The sequence below is a fragment of the Idiotropiscis lumnitzeri genome, chromosome 11 (assembly GCF_059441095.1).
Source record: "Idiotropiscis lumnitzeri isolate Australia: NSW breed Sydney's pygmy pipehorse chromosome 11, RoL_Ilum_1.0, whole genome shotgun sequence".
Classification (NCBI taxonomy): domain Eukaryota; kingdom Metazoa; phylum Chordata; class Actinopteri; order Syngnathiformes; family Syngnathidae; genus Idiotropiscis; species Idiotropiscis lumnitzeri.
In genome coordinates, this window is record NC_142401.1 from 2223383 (window position 1) to 2243031 (window position 19649).

Here is a 19649-nt window from a genome sequence, read left to right on the forward strand (position 1 = left end):
GAAAAAGGGTCACCTGGTTCAGGATGTCATGGCATGTTTCCTGTGCAGCTGAGAGGAAGTCGCTTTGCCAACCTTCCGTAAGCATCGGAATGAACATTTATGCTGGAACATGAACGGTGTCCTTTGCCACTGACCCCGGATAATGGTGCGCATTTTTAAAGGCAGATATGAAATTGTTTGGGGTTTACTTTAAAGGAATTTCAAAATGTCGAAAAGGCCCCAATCAGTATGCCCCCCCCCCAAAAAAAAAGATGATGCAACTTGTTCAAGTGTCTTCATAAATCATAGGGGGGTGTCAACTTTAATTAAATAAATAAAAAAAAATACTGTATGGGTAGGATGTTTTTTTTCTGCAGCTGCTTTAGTTTTTTGTTTTTTAAATAATGAAAGGTAGCTAAAACGTTTCAAATTTTAGCTGCTACGCATTCCCTTCCACCGCCAGAGGAAAGTTCATTTGATGGTGGAACAAAATGGAAAGAAGGAAATAGCCATGTCCGGGTCAGCAGATCTGCGGGGAAGGACAACGGGGTAAAAGCATCAGACGGGGAAGGGACAGGATGCTGCTGTGCTTTCGAAAGCACTGGGAATCAGTAGCTGGACACGTTTAATCATTACAGTACATACACACTTGATCACATCTGTGCGACAATAATTTGTGAGAATTTTGACTGAACTGCAGCTGAATGCTAACAATATTTACAGTAGAATCACATGGGTTGGTGAAAACAAAAAACTAATTTTCTAATTGAATGACTTTGATCTTGACTTTGTAATGGCGACTGCATGTCTGGAGGAGGTGGACGAAATGAAGGCACTCGCAGTGGTTGGCCGACGGATATTTTGATTTATTAGCTCCTTGGCCCAATGACGAGAGGAAAGCGGTCCAATCCTTCAGCAGACATTAATGTTATGATTGTCGTGATGATGGCGATAAAGCAGTCCACCTCTTCATTGCCGTTTAGGGCAAGTGATTAATGCCTCGCAAGGGGAGGCTAGCTTGCATCAGGGAAGTTGAGGTAAAAGAGATGTTTCGGTATTGTTCTGACTGCAAGAAATCAAGTACAGGCTGTCGTATAAAATGTTCCTTTTAAAGAACTGGAGGACGATCGATTGCCAATAATGACGGATACAGACAGGTTGGCAGGTCAGTCTCGTTTATTGTTACTTGCTCGCACATACAATGCTGTTTTTTTAGCAAGTTATAGCGCTCCTATTGGAGGCTCTTAGTACTACACATGATGCAGGCCCAGTTAAAAAGAAACAGCAAGCACGATGTTTGCTGGTGTCAAAAGTAAAACAGCACCTGAGACTAAAGATAGAACTGCCTGTTTACAAAGTACTATAAAAAAAAAAAAAAAATCAAAGAGTGAAGTCACAAAAATGTGAACAGTTCTCTGGGCTCCTGTTCTGAAATGGCAAAGTGTGTGCGTGTGTGTGCGTGTGTGTGCGTGTGTTTACAACAACAAATTTGTGGACTAGGAATTGAGGAATTGTGAATCACACTTCATAGTGCATTTCCCTCACCAGCTTGGAACTCCTTCTTCCGTAACCCACGACCGACAGCGCCACCACCCGTCGGGTCTTACAGCTCACATATTTTCTGCACACCGACTGCAACTCACAACTGGCATTCGAACTTCACAGATCGTCTCCTTTCTTGCCCCAGCTCGCAAACGACGAATGTGGTTGCATTGTATTTTTGTGCGGTTCAATCCAATCACTTGTGAACGACCAGGCACGGAAGGTTGTGATGTTTGACTTGGTGATGCAATCAAGGGGGAATGTTCTGACGACATAGCGCGAAATGACAGCGGTCCTTCTGATGCAACGCGGGCCTTTAAAAATATATATTTATATTTCATTTAAAAACACTCGGCGAACTTAAGTATAAAATGAAAGACCAATTAACGGCGCGTAACTGTTGCCACCGTGTCGCAACGGGATTATTCGGCATTGTTTGATCTAAATGTGAGTACTTGCTGGTGGGTTGAAGGACGTGCCTTTCTTGCGCCCAAAAATGGTTTATGGATTCCGCTCAACTCAGAAACTGAATGCATGCATCGTTTTACCTCCTGCCTCCCTCCATCTGACAGCGTCCCTCCCTCTTTTTCTCTCCTCCTCCGCTCTCTCTCTCTCTCTCTCTCTCTCGCTCGCTCTCTCTCTCTCTCTCTCTCTCGCTCTCTCTCTCCCTCTCTCTCTCTCTCTCGCTCTCTCTCTCTCTCTCTCGCTCTCTCTCTCATTAGGCTTGTCACCGGCAAAACACGCACGCACGTCCACAAGCTCCCTTCCTTTCTTTTTGCCATACCAGAGGAATAAAAACCCGAGGAGTGACTGTCCCCGTGTGGAACATCCAACCTGCTCTCCTCCTGCATGTCGTTCGAACAAGGTTTGTTGAATTCTGTTTTTTTCCCTCCCTCCTCAATGCGTGCATGTCGTCATAAAAGCTGTCTCGCTTATTTTCAACATCTTTCCCAAACGATTTGTTCGTGTCAGCGGCCTTCTTATTTACGCATTATATCCACAATTTTGATGTTGTTCGGTTATGTCGTGCTTGTGCTTTTGTGCAGGGTGGGGGGGGAGCTCCGGTGCTTTTGTAAATGACCTAATAACGCGTGTGGACTTTGGCTTTGCTTGTTTACCGACCTCTACTGGGGGAGGAATGACATCGTGGGAATGATGTTGTTATCGAGTGGCAAGAATGCGCGTTTTGGAACGTCTTTGTGAGCCCACTCGCTGCCGATTAGTGTTGACATCATCATGCGGGCTATCGGAATCTTGCAGGGTTCACTCGATCTGCTCCCTGCGAGGGCACCGCTCGCACTTGGCTGCGAGGCGTCATGGCCAAGTGGCGTGCGCCTTCGCCGATCAGCTGTTTCTGTGTGTGCCTAAGCCTGTCGAACACACACCCACAGGAACACACTCACGCACTGCTGGGACATGCAAGCGGAATGGTGTGGACAAATTGCATTTGCTGTTTGTCGACATGCTCAGGCTTGTCTGTGTGTGACGTCCAATTGCTGTTGTGTTTTTTCCCCTTTCACCCCCAATCTGTCTCTCTCAAAAGTATTGGGACACCTGGTCATTACAGTAAGTCAAAATGTTCATCTCCTAGTCGCTTGAACAGCTTCTGTTTTCTTTGTAAACATGGGCATCGGCATGGGGGCAGCTGGGTGACCTACTGATGAGCATGTCTGACTCATAGCTCTTGGGTTCGGGGTTCGAGTCACAAGTGCGGCCTCAGTGTGTGGATTTGCATGTCCTCCACCATGCTTGCTCCAACATTTGCACGTTAGGTTAATGAATCCATCCATCCATGAAACAATCTTCTTCTCCTCCGAAGGGTTGCGGACATGCTGGAGGCTTTCCCAGCTGTCTTTGGGCAGTAGGTGGAGTACACCCCTGAACGGGTTCCCAGCCAATCGCAGGGCGCACAAAGACGGACAATCATCTATGCTCACACTCACGCCTTGAGCCAATTTAGAGTGTTCAATCAACCTATCATGCACGTTTTTGGAACGTGGCAGGAAATCGGAAAAAACACAGAGAGAACATGCAAACCCCACACAGGTAGGCCGGAGAAACTGAAACTGAAACTGTAGCGGGGGTGGGGGGGTGTCAACGGGGGAGTGGCCCCGAGCTTCCACCTGGTGTGGGGACACCCACAAGATTGTCCGCCGGTGCTGGCAACTTTGTCTTATTAAAGGGGCATCCGCTTTTGATCGAGTTTGGCATAAAGCTAAAAAAATATACGTATATTTATATCTTCCGTCACTCACAAATGGAATATAGAAAGAGCAAAATAAAATCGAGTTAAAAACTGCCATTGATATGCAGCCCACAAACTTTTGTGCCTTTGTTAAATGATTAATTTCATTGGCCGATTGCATTGTTGTCTGACTGCAACACACACGCGCACGCACACGCACACGCACACACGCACACACGCACACGCACACACACGCGTGTTGTGTGCCTGCCACAGCTTTGCCTAGTCAGTGTGCATTTCACTCTTGCGTCTAACAGGCAAGAAAGCCGTCCCCAGCATCTTCAGCATTTCAATGTGCGCCGTGTGAAGGATCGACTTGAGTGTGACTTCTGATTTGCTCCGGATTGTTCTCCGTATCGCAGCGTCAGACGACTGTAGTTTGTAGACGTGTTGGAATACTCAAGTGTGTCGGCGGCGTTTTCACAAAACATTAAAATCTGACATTCAAATGAGGACATCCATATTTTAGGTTTCTGCTTTGCCTGCACATGTGCCTCGGGTTTTAATGTTCTTGATGCAGGAATGGCACGTTCCGCACGATGCACATGGGTGGAGGAGCTCGGAGAGGTACGCTGCGGCGAGGCCATTTGAAGATTTGCAGACCGACAGAAATATCTTAAAGCGACCCCTAAAGAATCTTGAGAGGGAGGCTTCGAGGGAGCAAAAGTTTTCACGTTCATCTGCTGGATTACGTCCGTCGGCGCTCGTTTGTTGCGTTTAATGTGAACGTCTTCTTACCTGCTCTTATTTTACGTCGAAAACAAGCGACATTTTTTTATTCCCGCTGGTTTTCACCCATTAATTCCAAACCGGCCTCGCGTGACTTCATTGCTTTTAATCCACACAATCCCTTTTTATTTCCCTTTATCAGTTGGCGTTTGATATTCCCAACTATGACTTTGTGAACAGTCGAACTCCGGATGTGGATTGTTTCATCTCGGTAAAGACGTGCGGCTCTCTGTGCTCTACTTTGTTCCGTTCTCTCTTTTCAAATGCAGATTTTTTTTCCCTTTTTTTTTTAATCCAGCTCTTACGTTGAATGTAATTAGATTGTGAAAGATTTCCTAATGAAGTGCCTATGGAGTATATTTGCAGGTAATTGAGCGTGAATTTGAAATGGAATAGTGCTGAGACTGAAAAATCAATGTGTAATAACCCCCCCCCCCCCCCCACCTGAACAGGCCTTTGCTTGCAGCCGTGCTTTTTATTCATTCACTAGCTTTGTTGCGATTTCAACCTTCAGTCTGTCGGCCCACCGGATGTCCAGAAAGAGAAAATGATCCTCTTTCATGCTTGATTCCGTACCTCTGACTGATAACTCCATCCAGCGTTTCATTTTCAGACGGGGGTGGGAGGGGGGGGGGTTCTGTTATGAAACTTTCGCCCAAGCAGCTATTCTGATGATTACTCTGAGTCAGCAAGTTCTGCCGCCCGGTCCTCGCTTCTGTTGTATACAAACAGTGGTTTTCTCGACTGTCTTTTCGAGTGCTTGCCTTTGAAGAACCCCCCCCCCCCCTTCAGACTCCCGAGGCCGAGTCGATCATGTCGTGAGCTGCTCGCTTTTGACGTGATGCATACTTGTTTCCTGCGCCACACTTTAAGGCAGAACAGAACGTGCAGCAGGGGTTGCTTCACGTGGCAAACGTGAACGTCTCGACTTTAATGCATCACGCGAGCTTTACCTTGCCTCTCGAGCAAGTTTCAGGTTATTTCTCATATTTGTATGTTACCCGGAATGAATTTTAAAGACAGTGAGGACATCCAGAGAAGTCCGAAATGATCGCAAGTGCTTCATGAAGCTTCATTTGTGACACACCTAAAAAAAAAGATTAGTCACACGGCAAAGCACAAAGTTGTTCAGGAAAATCCTCGTACGAGGTGGCTTAGCAGCATGGCCCAAAAAAAAAAAAGATGTGACTTTGAAGGACAATGACCCCCCCCCCCCCCCCTTGAAGATAACTGGGCTGAAATTCACGAGTGTTTTTGTGGCGCCGTGATGATGACGTGCCGTATGACGCAATAGTGGCGTCGATCTGATCAGTTTTCACTGCGGCGTGCGTGAGAAGCTTGTTGGATTTCGATGGATTCTTTTGATTGAGCTCATTTGTGAAGGTTGGTGTCCTGGTTGTTTGCTGCAGAGGATGAAAGACAACAGCAGCTGACTGCCAGTCCCGTTTGGCCTGTCGTGCTTCTCAACTCGCCAGACAGGTTGGATCACGCGTTGTCTTGTTTGCGCATGCACGGGTGTGCCTTTTTAGTTTTCACGCGCTTCAATAATATTTACAGAATTAATCGCCGTATGTTCTTCGGGTTGACACGTTCACATGAGGATGAAATTTCATTTGGTTTTTGTCAAACTTTCTCTGCCTTGCGACAGCCCAAGGTATGAAAATTGGTTGTGGTTGCAAGAGCTGCGCCCGTTCCGGAATCTTCACCAGAAGTGAACTTGCCCGTGGCGTATCTCTCTGGGTTTGAGTCTGCAGCGTCCTCATTGTGCATGAGCGTGTTCAATAATTCAATATAAAAATGACATTTCTGTCTACACGGAATACATGAGTGCTTTTTAAAAGGATTTTTTTTGATGTGGCATACTTTAATATTATTACACTTGTTCTGGAACGTGTTTGATATCAGTAGGCTTGTGATGCATCCTCACAAAGCTGACTTTCATGCCGCTAACCACGCTAGTTGCATCAACTCACGCTTTCCCTATCGCCCAAAACACCGTACGCGACATAGAAAATTGGTCACCGATTGGACGGATGGTCGCTCTGTCCTGCATTCTTTCTTTGCACGCTGGTTTCCGTCCACAAAAAAATACAAATGAAGTTCCTCGAAAAAAATCGTGATTAGCTTTTGTGTAAGTGTGAGTCTTTCCCTCTCTTGTGTCACGTTTGTGATCGACCCTGTGTCCAGGGTGCACTTTGCTGCTTCCTCATTTTCAGCGCAGGATAAGCGTGATGCATAATGAACGAATGCATCCTATCTTTGATTTGAGTGAATGAAACATTTGAGCAAAAAAGTTTAGTGTTTTTATTGTCATTTTTGCCGTATTCCATTTAAAATGGACGTTTATGACCAGTAGAAAACAGCTCAAGTGTACGCTGAATATGATCAAACTACACCTTTATGTTTAAGGTTCACGCCTGTTAATAAGAGAAAAGTGGAAGGGTGTTCCTTTTGGGTCTTGGTGCGTCTAGACACTCCTAAGGTTTGAATAGGAAAAAAGAACTGGTTGCATAAGACGTGTCATGCTCCAAATCCAATTTTTTTTTTTTAATGCCGGATGCTCTTAAACTTATTACATAATGTTTCCAAATGGCACCTGCATGCATATGTATTGTACTTGCACCATAGATGTGTTTGTTTGTTTTGTTCCCAGAAAATCTCCAAACTCTCGACTCGCTTTTGGTATGGGGCAAGAAACATGCATAATAGTCGTGAGAATTTTATCCCCCCCCGGCTATTTACGATTTAGTTGATCAATTTAAAAGACTGATCCTGATCCATTTGTGACGGCAAGCATTAGCGCTATCTCCAGGAGAAGGAGTAGGAACCACTTAGTGGAAGCTAATGCTGTTAGCTAATGCTGTTAGCTAACGCTGACGCGGCTTCTTACCTTTTGGCATCGACGAACCATTTCAGACACTTTTGTGCAGCTGTTGTTTGAGCCCAGCACGGCTGCCAAATTGTCACCGCAGAGACTCTGTTTGCGGATGTTATTATGCGCAGATATGTGGTAAATATTGAGTAACGACGCATACCAGACGGTTTAGGGCGAGAGATTGGAAGTACTGTTGCAGGTTGATGAGTGAGTTGTGCTTTAGGAGGATAACGGGTTGAAATGTTGTTGCTGTTTCTGGTTTATTTATTTATTTATTTTTGTCAAGTATTTTTTTTGGACATTTTTCAGTTTTCTAATGGGTACATTCAATCAGGTGACAATAAGAAGTACAAATCGGTGACGCAAAGCATGTCTCCATCAGAGCGATAGAAAATCAAAAGGAAATTGCCATAATCTACCCAAACAGCACACTCAACAACACATTCGCGCCACGCATAAATAAAGTAAATAAAATTAAAAAAAATAATTGAATAATGATGATGAAAATGCTGGCATTAAATAAATATCGTAGGATAAATAAACAAAGGGGAACTTATAAAAATGAACACACAATCAGTAACTAAAAAAAAAATACAAACAAATAAATAAATAAATAAAGTAAATAAAATTAAAAAATAATTGAATAATGATAATGAAAATGCTGGCATTAAATAAATGTCGTCGGATAAATAAACAAGGGGGAACTTATAAAAATGACCACACGATCTGGAAGCCAATGGCTCGTTGGTTATGCGCATCAAAATGCAAAATCACATCGCAGCATCATTTTTCGTGTTTTTAATGGCTGAAAAACGCTTCCCGTGAATTGTCTCGAATACCGTTCATTTTAGCTAACATTAAGCGACCAGCACATAGCTACGCTCTCTAAAAGGTTCAAAATGCCACGTCTGCCCAGGCAGCATTTTCACCATCTTAATAAATATCGGACAACAAAAGCTGCTGCAGCTTTCCGTTCTAATCTCGGCAAGTGCAATTGATCTGTGAACATGTATGTCAGCAATGAACAAAAAAGTTGACTGGAGGCTGCACAATTCCAAATAAGACTGACGTGATTGTGCTGTTTAAATTGCTAGCATTTGTCAAAACGTTGGCGGGCGATGAACGATATGAACACGAGCGCCGGTTGTGACGAGCAGTCCTGCTGTGCGGACGCCAACCTCCTTCAAGCGTGCTGTGGCCGGTGTCATGCTCGAGCGAGGCAGGCAGCACTCACGTCTGTCAAATGAACAGCACTTTAGGTGTCGAGCATGCCCAAGCACACGAGCATAGTATACATTTCCGAGAGTGAGTGTGCCCCAAAGCTAATTTGTTTAAGGTTGAGCCTGAAAGACAAACACACATGAGCTTGGCAAGTTTAGTCAGGAGGCCATCTTTGCAGGTAACACAAAATACTGTACTTCAGTCGGTTTTCGAGACCAAATTATCCTGATTGTTTGAATTGTCACGATATTGTTCAAATAAACATGAAAAAAAAACGGGCTCAGTTCATTATCCCTCAATTGCTCGTGACATTGTCCTGTTTATCGAAAATGAATTGAAAATCAAATGGACGAATTAATTGCGATTTTAACATCAAAGTAATGCCTTCAGATAGGTATGATCTTATCGCTTTGTTATTTTGACCTGAAGCATTTTCATTCCGAGCGGTGCACTTTTCTACGTTACACAACAGAGTAACAGCTTGGTGTTGGTGCCTGCGGAATTTTATCTTCTGGTTGCGAGTTGGGCGGATTATTTCCCTGCCATAAATGGGACCTCATTTATAAAAGTGTGCATTGTATTCCAATTTCCAAATCGAAGTCGCACCCCAACTGGGAATATGCGCAGCTGGTTTGCGTCAAATCACCACACTTGGCACATCCGCATTTGATGATGTAAAAGATGTCTGGAGGTAATATGAAAAGTGATGTACAAATAAAGTTGGATTAGACGAGACCTCATAAAATGCAGGTTTTGTGACGCAGCAGTTGTATGATTTACTTTCACTGGGAGGAAATGTACTTGAGTCAATTGGCTTCGTTTAAGTTGCCTCCAAAATGTGCCTTTGACAGCTTCTGACTTATTTAAAAAACATTTTTATTGGGGAAAATTATATATATATAATCCTACACATGTTCATATTTGGATATTATACACCCTGCAAAAAAATAAGTCAATGCCAACAAATAGAATGTCGTGCATGAAAGGCGACCGACATAAACTGCCATTTTTGATAGATGTCGGCCCAACGGAATTTAAGAGTGAGACCCGATTAGATCACTTTGTTTGGCGTAATCAGCAGATTTTGTTTCATCATCACTCAGTCAGTCACATATCGTCTCTTTCAATTGACGGATTGCATGCTGCAATTGAATCACAACTAGATAAGAAAGCAAATATCCAAAACACATTTTGCACGGTCGCCGTCATCTCGGTACAACTATATACTGTAATCTTTCAACTTCAAAACAAGTTGAGACTCCTATATTAAGCCATTTAGCATCTTCAGTAATCCAAATTAGCAAAGATATCAACCCATAGACTCATAGTCCGCGAACTAGACTTTTCTTTGCTTTTTAACACTAAAAAGTGAGAAGAATGAGATAAATCTGCTCAAGAATTTCATCTGTTCTTGTGTGCTTAGCAGACGCTGCATACCGTATCTCCTTATAACCACCTGCTGCCTTCGGCTACTCCTTTTTTTATAATGGTAACCATGGAAACAGTGGCCCCCTGTTTATCTGGTCAGTCATCTTGCTGTGTTAAACACAAGAGACCCTCCACCTTGCAAATACAAAATAGCTATTATCAACAAATGCGAAACGTTTGCTTCAGGCCCCGCTGAATAATAAAATGCGCTCAAGTCACGAAACTGCAACCTGATTTGAAATGGTTAGCATGAGCGTTTGAAATTTGAATTGGCGAAAGCGACAGCGCGCAAACCTAAATAAGGCACTGCTGCCCATGTTTGACTTTACTTTCAAACAAAAAAAAAAAAATCAGAGGCTAACAGATGATTTTCTACTGATACAAATACCCGAGTTTATCGGGTGTTAGTTTGAAAACACTATTTACTGCGTTCCTATTTGACAGGGCTTTGGCGCCCTCTTGTGGCATTTTAGGACATTGCAGAAAGAGCACAAAAATACACAAAGATTTCATCAAATACTTGAGGATATATTCCAGCCCAAAACAAAACGGGAAATAAGGGCATTTGTGAATAATTCAAAGTGAAGCCTCGACAAGCCGCATTTGTGATACTGCGTAAGACCTTTTTTGTTTGCAATAATCGAGAAAAGCGACTGCTGTCATCAATACTGCAGATACAAAATGCACAAAATGCAACGATGGCGCCAGTTTCAACCCCTTTTTTTTTGCGGTCACATGAGGTGTACGTTAACGTACCGCAAGTGTCCTGAATTGAATTGTCCAAAAAGCCTTAGCAGATTAAAAGCAACTTGTTGATTTTGTGTTTTTTTTCCATGAGCTTTCTTTCTCTCTTTGGTTTGCAGAAAAACAATTTGTAGCTCTGTTCCCAACGGACTTCAGTGCTGAGGACTCTTTGTATTCCTTGACTGGTAATTATTATTGTGCCGTCATTTTGACCTCAACAGAGATAGCGTTTCATTTCACTTCTCGAGCAAGAGCAATTTCTCCGTTCGTGGACCACCGCCTGGAAATCTGAACATGAAAGCATTTAGAATTTTGTTGTTGGATTTGTTTATCGGTGGTGTCATGGCAACCGCCGTCAACATTTTTTCACGTTTCATTGTTTGAAAGTGAAGAAACATTTTCAAGACTTCTTAAATAGTTTGGAGTTCGTGTTTATTTCTGTTGACAAGTAGATATCAAGTAACCTTGATTGCTGATGGAGGAAGAAGTTGGCGACTTTTGTCCGTGCTCCCTTTCAGTTTTGCTCAGACATCCAGTCGAGGATGAAATGTCCTTCAGCATAAAACGACTTTCATCAATTTGCAAATGTAGATGAGCTCGGAGTCAAACTACAGGTAAAGCTAAATCCATTTTGGCGTGGTAATATTCCAAAATGGATGCATGAATAAATGGACTGTCATCACATTATCGAGGAATGCTGAGGCATCCAAAATCCGTGCAGTGAATTAGTTTTTTTGTTTTTTTTTTGCCTTTCAGTCTTTTTACGTCATACTCGTGTTTGTATTTATTTCACCTCGGCCTCCTTCAACCTTGACCAAGCGTGATTCTTGTGTTGATGCGATGGAGTCGCCTGAGAGGGAACATTGATTAAACAAGGTGACAGCGTCATAGCCATCTATTCCGTTTAGCCATCAAAACCGGCGCCAGTGGATGTCACACGCAGACGGCAAGATCAATGTCTGTTTTTTTTCCTAGGATGTATTTTGTGTCATGATTAATATTTGTGAGGATAATGTCAACCAATCATGTCGGGATTTCATGAATTAAAAGTCATGTCGCTCGTGTTCAATCTTGGATACAAAAACAAACGTGCGGCAGTAAACAAAGCATTTCTGATATCAAAGGGCACCTTGACAGTGCTCGGAAGCAGACAAGCATCTCTCCGGCAAGAAGTTGCACATTTTTTATTGGTTGTCCAAACTCTGAGTCATCGCTTGGTCACTTTTTTTTTTTGCGTTGCATTGAGAGGCAAAATTGGACTCAAGGGTGAGCGTTAGGTCCGGTTTTCCTCGAAGAAAGTGGGGGGGGGGGGGGAAATTCTGGCCGGAGTTGCTGATGCAATTTCAGTCGTTGATTGAACGGGACAAATAATCAAACACGCAAATCCAAAATGAAAACACTTACAAGGAGTTAGGGAGACACCGAACTAACTGTGTAGGTAAACGCCAACCCTCCTGTCTAGGCCCCGCCCCCTTCAAAACTTGCTCACTGCTATTGCTTCTTTCCATCAAATTTTGGATTGTTATCTTTTAGAACGGGACTGTTACTCCTCTCCAGTCGAAATGACGAAACCAAGATGTCCTTTTTACAACAGGCATTTATTGCTGTTTAGCACGCCGTGAGAACTGTACAAAATAAGGAAAATACAATATTAAGGAATTTAAAACACAATATCATTCTCATGGAGAACATAAACACATAAAAAATAACCTCCGTTGCCATACAAGTCTGTGAACATGCACTAAATAAACTTGCTCACGATGTACTATGCTAACGGTAGCATGCTAACGGTAGCATGCTAACGCACGAGCGGGAATTGAATTGACTCGTCGGCCCTTCGGTGTGGAGGCGTGCGCTCCCCTTTGCATCCGTCATGAACACAATTACTTCAAAAGTCGCAAGAGTTTAATGTTGGCTTCCTCTCTCCTCGGCTGCCACGACTCTTTCAAATGTAGTCATTCAGTAAACTGTCATCTGCAATTTGGGATTGTGCCACATTCCACCCACAACCAAATGTTTTATGCACTTCCTTTTTAAAATGACGTTCACTGTACACGGCCACAATGCTTGATGAATTCGGTGTGGCTCCTCACCAAATGATCGCTGGCCACACATTTTTAGCTTCAGAGGATCACAGCTACAATTCTGTCAGTCGGTTCCTGCCCAAATATTTTTCTCGCCGTTGCTAATAAAACAGCAGTAAGCTGCGCTTTCTTCTGTGTGCACATTAAAATTTCTCCCGTGAACAGAAAATCCGTCAAGCTTGGAATGGCAAATGCAAAAAAAAAAAAAAAAAGCTTCTGACCTGATCAATGATGCGTGACCTCATTCCGGTCACAGCGCCCTCAAGCTCTCCTGCGTTGCTCCTTCACGCTCTTTGACTTCTCCTCAATTCCTTTCATCGTGAGATGCAAATAAATAACTTAAGTGTTAGTGCTTGTGCAGTGCAGTCGGTCACTCTTCACAATTGGTGTGTTGACGTATCCTCTAATGCTAATCAACGTGCTAACTAGTCATGCTTTCTGTAGATTAGGCTGTTGGTCAACTTTTTAATTGACAGATTAGTTCTAGATCTTAATCAGAGTTTTGGGAAAGTGTCCAAAAAAGAACATTATTAAAAAAACACTACTTTGGTTTCTCGTATTTGTTGTAAGAGGCTAGTATTGAATTGTTTTGTCTCTGAGGCTCGACGTTTATGTGTCGCAGAAGGAGTTTTAACTTTCCATTTATGTACATAGAATTGAGTCAACATATTCATCATCTCTTGTTAAAATGGAAGAGAGGAAGAGAATTGGCAAGAGTTTCTGTTTTGGGCCTTTTACCTCATCTTGTTGCGTGCCTTTCAAAATGCCCAACTGACTCTCGGGTCGCAGTTGTTTGTGTGGAAAAAAAACTGCGAGTTGGGCAACATTCAAGTGAGATCCATTCGGTAACAAAACGCTCGCTGTAATCCGGATTGTCGGGTGTTTTCCCAATTGTTACAGATGTCATGAATGTTCTCTTGGGAAATACGGAACAAGCTGCCTTCTGAACTTGGCAGAAAGCGAAAGTGAATTTCAGCTAAATTGTTCAGCTTCCGTATGAGAGGGGCGGAGTCGGAGCCCGTCACAAGAAGGAGTCATGTCATGTCTCCTGTGGCCAAACGGCTTTCAACTCTGCATTTGTGTGCGTCGGCATCATTTCTGTGCACTCTGATTAGCAGCTGCTCTAATTAAATAATTAAATTCATTAAATTGATTCATTAAATTTTACTGAGACGGGCTGGTAAAACGTTTCGCGTAAAGGTGTGATCGACAGCCAATCGCTCGCTGGACCTGGAGTGTGTAAAAATGAGCATTTTCGTTATTTCGATTGACAGGTCCAGTCCGACCATGAAGGTAAAAATAATCGGCAAACATCTGCCATTTGAATTGGCCGATTTAATTTCATCGGTTGGGCCCTGACTCTCATCGCTGGTGAAATCTGTTAGCGTGAGTGAGCAATCTTACGCAATGTCTTAAAACAAACATTCAATTTGGAATCTTGGTAAATTAGCCCCAGAGATAAATTCCTTCCCTGTAACTTGATTTCTTTTGAGATTAGACACAAACAATCAATTCAATCCAATTTGCAAATTTCTTTTCTTGGCGTTTTCAACATTTGAGTTGGCCTGCAACTTCGAAATAAAAGGAGCTGAAGCCGCACAGTTTGATTGTTGGTGTCATAACGAGGACACGCAAGTTACCTAAGTGGAGGCGTGCATAATTCAAGATGGTCTCAGGGGGAATCACGGCAACAGATGACCCGCTTTTCTTAAGTCCTCGTTGCAAATGGTAGAAAGTGTGAAGAAATGCAGAAAATCACCGCGCAGCTGTGGGACTTGGGATGATGTTCAGGTTCTTCAATTTTCCATGCGCAGAAATCTCCAACATCCCTTGTCTTCTGAGCCCTCAAATAACGCGCTTAAATATTTGACGACTTCAGATTTGCAGGTCTCTTTGCTCAGAATGGCTTTGTAGACTTTTTTTTTTTTCAAGCTGACAGGTTTTTAATTGAAAGTCCCAATTCCACGTGCGACTCAGGCCTGGTATATCAAACGGTGCATTTGATGTGAAGCTTTTCCCGACGGTCTCGAAGATGACCAATCGCTGGCATTTAGGCCAAGGCTGATTTAGAGGAAAAACCTCCAGCGAGCACTCACCTCCAGGTCAGTTGTGAAAGTGATTTGTGGAGTGTTGAATAAGCTCAAGTCTAGTGGGATTCAGCGGAGATTTATTTATTTATTTCACAGAGCGGTAGGAAAGTATTATTGAAGTGTACTTGGAAGCTTAATGCTTCCACCCACAGATGTAAAGAAACTCCGGGTCATATGAGGTCAGAGGATCGCGGTAGACGAGATCTACCTGCACATTTGCATCTTTAAACTTCATGGCTGGGTCAGGAGTAAACATTTTTATTTATTTTTAGTGACGCTTCATGTCAGCGAAGGTTGTGAATTTCAACCATCCGTTCTGTGGGCATATTCCGAATTATTGCTGGCAAAGTGACAGACTCGGTGCCCTTCACTTCTTTTTCACCGCTCGTCTTACCCGACTCGTAAATAACATCTTACGCAAGGGAAGATGTAAAGCCATTTGAGCCTGCGGAACGGGACGCACGCAAGCACACATGCTCTTAAATGGGAGGACAGAAGTGACTGGAATGAAACGCAGGGTGGTGGTTAGTGTGTGTATGAGTGTAATTTGCAGCAACATGGTCATGCAATTGCCGATCTGTGGGCTGTGTGTGCTTCTTTTCCATGGTGGACAAGCCGCAGTATATTTCCGTGTGTGTCTCATTGTTTATGTTGAATTCTGGAGCAACGTCACAGTAGCTAACTCTTTCTCCCATTGGCCTCGACAAGAAATCATGATCATATTATTCACATTGATGTCATATTATTATTTAGGTGAGAGTTTTTATCCAATCAGAATTCAGCGAGCTCGTGTTGCCAGGCAGATTTGGCAATATCAGCAGCAACCGCTATTCATCCGAATCACGCGGGCATCTGTTTTGTCAAAATGGGCTTTCAGATTTAATAGGCAGTTGCGATTATTAGGTGATGAACGCGGCTTGTGATTGGATACTCACTCGTGAGGGGGCGGGGCTGTGCGGAATCAACACAACCAAAAGTCGTAACTGGCGACCGTTCGAAAATCTAAAATGGCGGAAGGGGGGAAAAGTGTGGATTTAATTGCAGATACACTTGCGACACTATTTTCGTCCAACACGTAAGTGTGTTTCTGTATATTATTTGTCCGGCCGCGGTATCATAAATGATGGTACTATGAGGTGGTTTCCTGAAAGTTAGCTTCTTCTCGAGGGACAGGTTGAACACGTAAGCTTTATTGATGTCATTTCACGTTGTTGTTAGTTGCCAAGCAAAAAACACATGCGAGTGCGCATCTTAATGCGATGAGTGATGCACTCGTGGTTGGCCTCCCTTGCAACACTTCCAGTTTTGCCGCAGGCTCTCAAGCGATATTAGATCCCAAAATGTTTTTTTTAGTCAGCCGTGAAATGCAGCAAAATTCGGAGCTTTCCCCGCAGCAAAAGATGAGCATACCGACTAGAATCCATTTGTTGATCATATAAATTTAGAATAAAAAAAAAAAAACACTTTGCCACTTAATAGGTTTCCTGAATATATTGATTTTTTTAAAAAAATGGTAAATAAATTCAAACGCCACTTATCCTTTTGTTGGTTTCTGCAACAGCAGCATATTTGCCGGGGACCTTGACTTGACTGAGGGAAGATTGTCAAGATCAACATCCACTAAATCGGAATGTTTAACACGTACTCTGAAAATATTCAAGATCCTGATATCCTAATTAGTCTTTCGAGCTGGCCTTGGCCTCACGTTTTGTAATTACGAGAGCGCTTCCGCCGTGATTACTGCTGCTGCAGTGCAGAGCCGGCTGAGCTGTACAACCGCTTACCTTATCTGCGTCCTCAACTTGCTTATTATTTGACATTGCAAAAGGCAGCGAAAGAATGAACGAAAGCCTCCTTCGTGATTATTTGACTTTGTCGGCACTTGATATCATGAGTCACTTTGTGTTTTTCATCGAAAGCTTTTGTCCGGTTATGTTTATGGAAGGTGAAGGGTCCCTTAACTCATTTATTGCCATTGACGGCTAAAGACGTCAACTCTTAACTCTGCTGGCAGTGAATGAGTCAAGCACCCGAACAGTAAAACTCCCTCACTGAGAGCGCTCAAGTCTTGCGTCGTCTTGCGGCCCGTTGAGTGCCATATGGTGTGGCCACACGCCGCACTCTCCCACGGGTGCCAGGCAACAAGCTCCAATTGGGCCGTGACAATGTCTCAGGGTGATGCTGAAGGCGCTGTTGGATTCCGACTTTACATTTTGGGGAAGGCATCTTTTGCCTGTGGCTCAGTCCAGTTGGTGGCATGCGATGTGTACCGCCTGTTTGTGTCTTGACGTCGTCGTAGCCCTGCGGTATTTTGCATGCATGTGGAGGGGCCTTTATAGCCGCACATGCTGGCATGGAAAAGCAACAGAAGATCGTCAATATATTGTGCCGTGTCTGCGGGTCTCCTCGGACCATGAACAAGCTTCAGGTTAGAGTTTGCAGCTGATTGCTCTTTGGGTTCTTGGTGTCGGCACGTGCAGCATAGCAGTCGCTGACACACACTCGGCTGTGACTTGAAGTCGCCTATTAGCCAACTTTGGATGAGTGTTTCTCGTTAGCATGCAGCAGCAGAATGTTGTTTTCTAGCTGAGACGCGCCACTCTCGGGACATAACAGGAGATGGTGCAAGGCTTTGTTTGGAGGAGTTCAAATCAGCATGAAGCAAAAAAGCTCATCAGTTTTCTCAACTGTGATTTATAATTGGAATTGTCCATTTTAATTTTAAATAAGAATATTCACCAAATGCAGTGGCGGCTCGTGCATTTCACACGTAGGCCTTCAGTGAAGTCCGACTTAGTCCGACTTGAATAAAACTCCCTCAAAATATGACACCACGGCTGGACAAATAATTTGAAAGCTCCGTCTTGAAAATGGCCTTGCAAGTGCATCTGCAATTAAATCCACACTTTTCCCTCCTTCGGCCATTGTGGTTTAAAAAAAGCAAGATTAGATTTTAGATTTTCGAACGGTCGCCAGCTATGACTTTCGGGTGTGTTGATTCCTCATAGCCCCGCCCCCTCACGAGTGAATATCCAATCACAAAATGCGTTCATCGCCTTCTATCGCAACTGCCTATCAATTGTAAAAGCCTCCCTTGAGACACAGAACAGATGCCCTCATGATTTTATCTGAAGGCCTCGGACGAATAATGCGTGCTCCCGGTTTTATGAAATCTGCCCGGCAACACGAGCTAGCTAAATTCTGATTGAATAAAAACTCCAACCTAAAAATACAACCGCAGAATGTAATATGACATCGTTGTGAAGAATATGATCCTTTTTTTCTTGATTCTGTTAGGCCAGCACAGAAGGCCTTGACCGCCCACCGCTGCCAAAATGCCTCCCTCTCTTTGTTTAACTGTTCTTTCCTCTTGCCTGGACATAAAATTCAGCGAAGGAGTGTGATAATAGAGGAGATGAGCTACCTTGTGGCTGATGCTGCCCTCGATTTTCTGGTTGATTTATGATCTTTGATATGACTGCTAAGGGCAAATGGAAATAGAAATGTGACATTTGTGAGGATAGAGAGCACTGGAGTGTTAGTTACGTCGCGTAAGAGACAGGCTAGCACCTTGATGACGATATGATTCTCTGAATACATGGCCGCTCTTTCTAAAGAACTCAAGACCAACGAGGTCACCCGATTTCAAAGTGCAGTTAAGCACATCGACAAGCGTCATATTATTCATTAAGAGCGTTAACATTTGTATTCGTTGGCACGCTCTCGCCCAGAAGAGATCAGGATGAACATTTTATTCAGTTTGAAGGCGAATTATGAATTGAGTGGATTTTAGGATGAGTTGATTTAGGACAGCTGTTGTGCACTGATCACTGAAACTTATCTCAATCATGTTGCGCTTGCTTTGAAGATAAAAGCGAGCGCTATGGAAATGGATTAAATTCCCACTGCATCTTTCGACCAAAGTGGAAGTTCTCTCTTTCTAATACGGGACCTAACCTACCCGCAGGTGACTTGGTATTGCAGCGCGATTGTCAACGTGTGCAAGCGATGAACTTGTTTGATGTTGCCATGTACGGAGCGTCCTTGTCCCGTTCACAAACTCGCCATCGATTTACAGGATGTTTTGTGCCGTCCATCACAACAAACCGTCACACATCAGACAGAAGCGTTGACGCTTTTTAGGGAGCGTCAGAGCTATTTACAACCGCTTGAGATGTTGCGTTTTCCTGCTCCGTAAAGGTCCCTGCATCCCGTTGGCGTATATTGCGTCTTTTGGGAGCGGCACATGGACCGCTACTAAACATCTTCTGTGGGGATTGAATTTGCGCAATAGTACTCAAAATACACATTTTTCGGCCACTATGCTATTTTTTTTCTCTCTCTCTGAAATTAGCCGGTTTTGAAGTGTGCTACTGATATCGCCCGTACGAGGCTGGGCTGTTGGATTTTGCTCCAAGTGGATCGCTGCGAGGAAACTAGTAGATTCCATTTCCTGATTGGCTTGCACTATTTGTTTGTTAGATTGAAGATGGCACCCAAAAAGAATGACTGGTTTTAATGTATAAGGCAGAACAAAATATCTTCCAAACCTGCAAGTGCTGTTTTGTATTTGACTTTGGTGAAAAAAAAAATAAATTAAAAATGCCATTTAAGGCCTTCGCTTTTATAATCATTTTAAATGACTCAGTTAAAATTTCGTCTTCAGTGCAGTGATTTCAAATGTTTTCTTTAAAATCTGTGTCAACCGAACG

General features: G+C 43.4%; 1 protein-coding gene across 7 annotated transcripts in view; it reads left to right on the forward strand.

Moving 5' to 3' along the window:
• Window positions 1–2243: 2243 nt before the first annotated feature.
• Window positions 2244–19649, forward strand: part of LOC148326728 (band 4.1-like protein 1) — a 42674-nt gene continuing 25268 nt past the window's right edge. For 5 of the 7 annotated variants that reach the window (XM_088310112.1, XM_088310109.1, XM_088310116.1 and 2 more), the window contains exon 1: window positions 2250–2386. The gene's annotated coding sequence lies outside the window, so the exon portion shown is untranslated. Of the gene's footprint in view, window positions 2387–19649 lie in introns of all 7 variants that reach the window. The other 2 variants (XM_088310113.1, XM_088310114.1) reach the window with 1 other exon arrangement.